The following is a 5,777-nucleotide window of genomic DNA, read 5'->3' as shown; positions in this document are numbered from 1 at the left end:
AATCTTTTAACTGGAGTTTGCCCTCACTGATAAACACAGGATTCTTCGTTTTTCCTTTGTGGGGGTTGCTGCTCAGATAAATCTTTCTTTGTTGCATTGGTTTTAATGACTAATTTTTGTTTGAATCTTTTTCTCTCTAAAAAGCAATCAATGCATAGGATAAAAACTTCAAGCACTATATAGTTTGTTCCCTTCTACTCCCTGAGATTCAGTCCTTTAGCTCATTCCCTGAGAAGGATGTGTCTAAATCTTCCTATTACATGGAGAAAAAATTCCATTTCTCTGGAGTGCCTGAGTGACTCAGCTGGCTAAGCATCCGACTCTTGATATCAGCTCAAGTATTGACCTCAGTGTCCTGAGTACAAGCCCTGCGTTGGGCTCCATGCTGGGCACGGAGCCTACTTAAAAAACAACTCTCATGATCTCTACCCTATCTCTTTTATTTGTTTTTTCTTCCTGCTCCAGGCACACATCTTCTTCTCCAGCCATACCCACTATCTAATTTCTTTCTTTTTAAAAATATATCAGGTATCTTTGACATATAAAAATTAAAAATAATTCAGGTGTACAACTTGATTTTTTTTTAAAGGAAGTTCTACATTCAACATGAGGCTTGAACTCACAACCCTAAGCAAGAGTCCCATGATCTACCAGCTGAGCCAGCCAGATGTCTCTCAGTGCCTTGATATCAAGGATGCATTGTGAAAAGATCACCACAATCAAGCTAAATAACCTATCCATCACCTCTACATAGTAACCATTTTGTGCGCAGGGGGAGGGGGTGTGATTTAATTCAAGATCTACCTTCTTAGCAAATTTCAAGTGTATTATATAGTATTGTTAACTATGGTCACTATGCTGTATGTTGTATCTCCAGTACTCTTTCATCTTGCATAACTGAAACTTTGTACCCTCTGACCAATACCTCCTCATTTCTTTCACTCCTGGCAACAGCCATTCTACTGTCTGCTTCCCTGAATTTGACTACATTAGACTGCACATAGAAGTGAGATCATGCAGTGCTTGTGTTTCTGTGCTGGCTTATTTTACTTAGCACAATGCTCTCCAACTTCTGGATTGAGTCCTGGGACATTGCTTCTGGGTACTCTGCCCCTTGGGTCTTTGCTCTGGTGGTCACCTCTGGTGGGAAGCCCTTCATTCTCCTGCAAAGTTTGCTTAGCCTTCCAGGCCCTGCTCAGGTTTTCATTACCACTTCTTTGTATTTGCCTCACCTATCAGTCTCCACCACTAAACTGTAAGATCTAAGAAGGAGGAAGTTGAGAAACCCAGGCTCAGCTCAGCCATCAATAGCTGTGTGTAGCAGGGAAAAATGGTAAGCCTCTCAGTGCCTCCATTTTCTCAACTGCTACATTTTTGGGGGAGTCATCCTTGTGCAAGGGCCATGCTAATCTTCACTGTATCATCCCAGTGTTAGTATATGTGCTGCTGAATGGAGCACTGATTGACTACATTTTTTTTTAATTTTTTAAAAAGATTTTTATTTATTTATTTGACAGAGATGACAAGTAGGCGGAGAAGCAGGCAGAGAGAGAGAGAGGAGGAAGCAGGCTCCCCACCGAGCATAGAGCCCAATGTGGGGCTCGATGCCAGGACACTGGGATCATGATCTGAGCTGAAGGCAGAGGCTTTAACCCACTGAGCCACCCAGGCACCCCTTCACTACATTTTTAAAAACAAGCAGCCACATGTTAAAAGACGGGAAGAAAGAGCAAATCTTTCTGACTCTGTGTTCTTAAAGTAGGGAGACAGATCTCTCTTCCTCTGTAAATGAAAAGAAATATTCCAAGTAAATATGATGATTGTCCCCTAAGAAATGTAAGTTTAGTAGAAAAATAATGTTTATTGAAATATATGAACACTGGAAACTATAGATCTAAGTGATTAATATGAAATCCCAAGTTTCGTGGGCTATTTAGTTAATGGACTAAGACCTTCCATTCAAGCAGATGACTTGTAAGTTGATTGAATTCATGAACTTTTATTGGTAGTCTTTCAAGTTCAGTAAAATCCTTTAAAATTTCTTAAATGAAGTCCTTAAAAATATTGTTTATAATATGAGCTATGTTTCATGCCCTCTTAAGGAGAGATTATGAGGAGCTTGTGACCTTATTTGAACAGTTAAAATACTCAGTATATAATCATCAAGATGCCTTTCTAGGAAAGAATTTCACTTAAATCCAGTTAAAGTAGACTTTAATATTCATAAGAGGATAGAATTATTATCCAGATAAATCTATTATGCAGAGTGTGGTGGCAAGAATTAAATAAAGCCCAGGAGAATAATATTTTAATGGAAAATTTTCCTTCAAGAACTGGAAATAAAAATAGGAATAATTTAACCTTTCAGGTCATGGAAGTGAGTTTATAAAATTCTCAGGCCACAAATGTTAAGGTAATTCACAGAGCAAGATAAAATTAAAAGAATCATTAAAGTTTTTATACAAATAATTTTGAAACCCTAAATAAATTCTGAAAAATATACCACAATTCATCAAAAAGATTCAAAAAAAATTAGCAGACAGATTTCCAATGAAGAAATAGAAAACATACAAAGTTGCTTCTGTTCCTTCTTATGCTTTCCCAGGGGAATTCCACAAAACCTTTAGAGAGCATGTAATTCAATGTTATTTAAATGGTTTTAGATCATAGGGGGAAAAAGTCCCTAAGTACATTTTATGAAACAAATATAATATTCAATATTATAAACTGTTAGGTCATCATTTGATAGATTCAAGGGGAAACAGCATATGATCATTATTAATAATCCCCCCCCAAAAAACACTGAGCTGGCAGCATATTTTATGGGAAAACTCAAGAAGCATTCCATTGACATCAAGAAAAATTAAATAATGTTCACTGTCGCATTACAGTGGGCTAAAACATCAACCACTGAGCTTTTAAGAAAGTAAAAAGAAATGAGAGGTTTTGACATTAAAAGGCATTGAGAGGCAGAGAGAAAGAGTGAGCGGGAGCAGTGGTAGGGGCAGAGGGAGAATCAGACTCCTTGCTGAGCAGGGAGACAGACTCAGGGCTTCACCAGGACCCTGGGATCATGACCTGAGTTGAAGGCAGATGTTTAACTGGCTGAGCACCCCAGGTGCCCCTATCCGGTTGATTTTGAAAAATGAACATACCTCAAGCATATACTAAGACAAATTATTCCAAATGAATAGTATTTAAATGTAAAAAATAAAACAATAAAAATACAATATAAAAACTTGAGTAAACTCCTATAAAGAAGGGAGATCTAATTACAGACTCAAATCCATAAACCATAAAAGAAGAATATAAAATCCAGCCACATTAAAAAATAACTTCTGCATGAGGTAAAATATTATAAACAAATATTAAAGACAAGTGATAAACTGGGAAAAATTACTTGTAACTCACATTACAAAGGAAAGGCTCGCCTTCCTTTTACATAAAAACATCCTTGAAATAAATAAGAAAAAAAAAATAGACCAGGGAGGGGATGAACAAAGTTCAAAATAGGCAATATAAACAACATTTAGATTTGTGAAAAGATACTCATCAGCACTCATAATAAGAAAAATGCTAATTCAAACATTGCCACATTTGTAGTTTCAAAACATGGCCCCAGAATTATCGAGTATTCCCCCCATGAACAGGTGCACATTCCTTTGAATCTGATGTCTGTAATTTTCTGACCTACAGACTCTAGCCTATATGAGAAACAGAGCAGACTGTGTAACAGAAGTGTTGCTGTGATAATATGGTGGTTTGTACTACCTGTCTCTTTCTCAGAGAACCCAACCACCATATTTTGAGGAAGGACAAGCCCCCCAGCAGACAGGAAGCAACAGCTAGCACCAAACTGCCAGTGAGTATGCCAATGTGGAGAGAGACTCTTCAGCTTTAGGTGAGCTGTCCTAGATAACACTGCATGGAGAAGACACGAGTTGTCTTTATGAAGTTCTGCCGAGATTAAAGATTTGTGAGCAGATTAAATGATTGTTTCATTTTAAGCCATTAAGGACTAATTCAGGATGGTCTTTTGAAATTGGTAAGGAAGAAGTAAAACTTTCACTATTTGAAGATAACATGATACTATATATAGTAAACCATAAAGGCTCCACCAGAAAACCACTAGAACTGAATTTAAGAACTTACTAGAACTTACTGAATGAATTCAGTAAGGTCACAGGATACAAAATCAATATACAGAAATATATTGCACTTTATATACGAACAATGGAGTAGCACAAAGATAAATTAAGAAAACAATACCATTTCTAATTTTGCCAAAAATAATAAAATGCTTAGGAATAAATGTAACTGAGGAGATGAAAGACTTGTACTATGAAATACCAAAACTCTAAAATTATATTGATGAAAGAAATTGAAGATGACACAAACAAATGGAAAGATATCCCCTACTCATGGATTGTAAGAACAAATATAGTTAAAATGTCCATACTACCCAAGGCAATCTACAAATTCAACGCAATCCCTATCAAAATACCAGCAGCATTTTTCACAGAACTAAAACAAATAATGCTATAACTGGTGTGGAAACACAAAAGACTCCCAAATAGCCACAGCAATCTCGAAAAAGAAGAAGAAAACTAGAAATATGATAATCCCAGATTCCAACATATACTATAAAGCTATAGTAATCAAAAGAGTATGCTACTGGCCCCAAAATAGAAACATAGATCAATGGAAAAGAATAGAGATCCCAGAAATAAACCCATGATTATACGGTCAATTAATCTTTGACAAAATAGGCAGGAATATGCAATGGGAAAAAGACGGTCTCTTCAGCAAATGGTGTCAATATCAATATGTCAGTAGATAATATCTATAATATCAATAGAGTCAGATGTCAATATATAATATATATTATATATATATAAACAGAATCAGATGTCAATAGAAAATATCAAAAATTGGAAAATCTAGAACTGACTGCATAAGGCTATTATTTAGAGATAATAGCATTTAGAGAAGTAACTACTACAAGAAATAGGAAAATAATTAAAGGATGATTGTGGAGACAGGAGAGAGGACAGAAAAGATTAGTGAAGGATCCTCTGTTTTAGATTTCAGTATTTAGGTAGCTCAGTTGATAAAAGGGTCACAATCAGGAAGGAAATTCTCCGGATTTCACTTCAGGAGGCTGAAAGTCTTTCTTGAGGCTTAACGGTGAGAATTACCGCCTCCACCCTGATCAGCAGCTGGGTACTTCCAATCACCTGGTGCAATCAGTCTTCTCTGTGCAGCTGTGAAAGGCAGTCTGAGGAACGCTGTGTATGCTGGCTTCCTGGGTCATAAACTGCTGAGTAACTTCCTTCACTGCTAAATTTTTTAATTCTTCTCTCTTTCTTTCCCTGATATCCCTCTCTCCAGGTTCTTGTTCTGTTATCTCTTTATAACTCCCAATTTATAAACCTGAAACTCACCAGTGATTTTTCTTGTGAAAGAGTTCTGTGTGTTTCTGAAGGAAAACACTGGAACAATTTGGATTGAATTCTTGGAATTCTTGGAATCTGGTATTGATTCTTGGAATCTCTTGCCCTAGTGTGTAGTGGAATATTTGGCAAAGTCCAGGGATATCTCCAGAACAGCAAAGTTCTTCAGAGTGGGTTTTGTCTTCTGAAAGGAGATACTAAGTGATGTCCCTACATGATGGACATTCTGGAATGATGATAGTGGACCAGAGACATCCGAGACTCGTATGTTCTATCCAGCTATGTGGGTCCACTGTTTGGATCTACAAGTATCAGCCATCAGCC

At 36.8% G+C, this 5,777-nt stretch overlaps 1 non-coding gene across 1 annotated transcript; it reads right to left on the bottom strand.

Annotated features, from left to right (window-relative positions):
• Positions 1 to 1,352: 1,352 nt before the first annotated feature.
• Positions 1,353 to 1,459, bottom strand: LOC131828348 (U6 spliceosomal RNA). Its single transcript, XR_009352366.1, has one exon. It is a non-coding gene; the product is annotated as a U6 spliceosomal RNA (small nuclear RNA).
• Between the last annotated feature and the right edge of the window lie 4,318 nt (positions 1,460 to 5,777).

This window comes from Mustela lutreola, chromosome 3, assembly GCF_030435805.1.
Source record: "Mustela lutreola isolate mMusLut2 chromosome 3, mMusLut2.pri, whole genome shotgun sequence".
In the NCBI taxonomy this organism is placed as follows: Eukaryota; Metazoa; Chordata; class Mammalia; order Carnivora; family Mustelidae; genus Mustela; species Mustela lutreola.
Note: the sequence above shows the minus strand (reverse complement) of the source record. Positions and strands in the feature narration are given on the sequence as shown.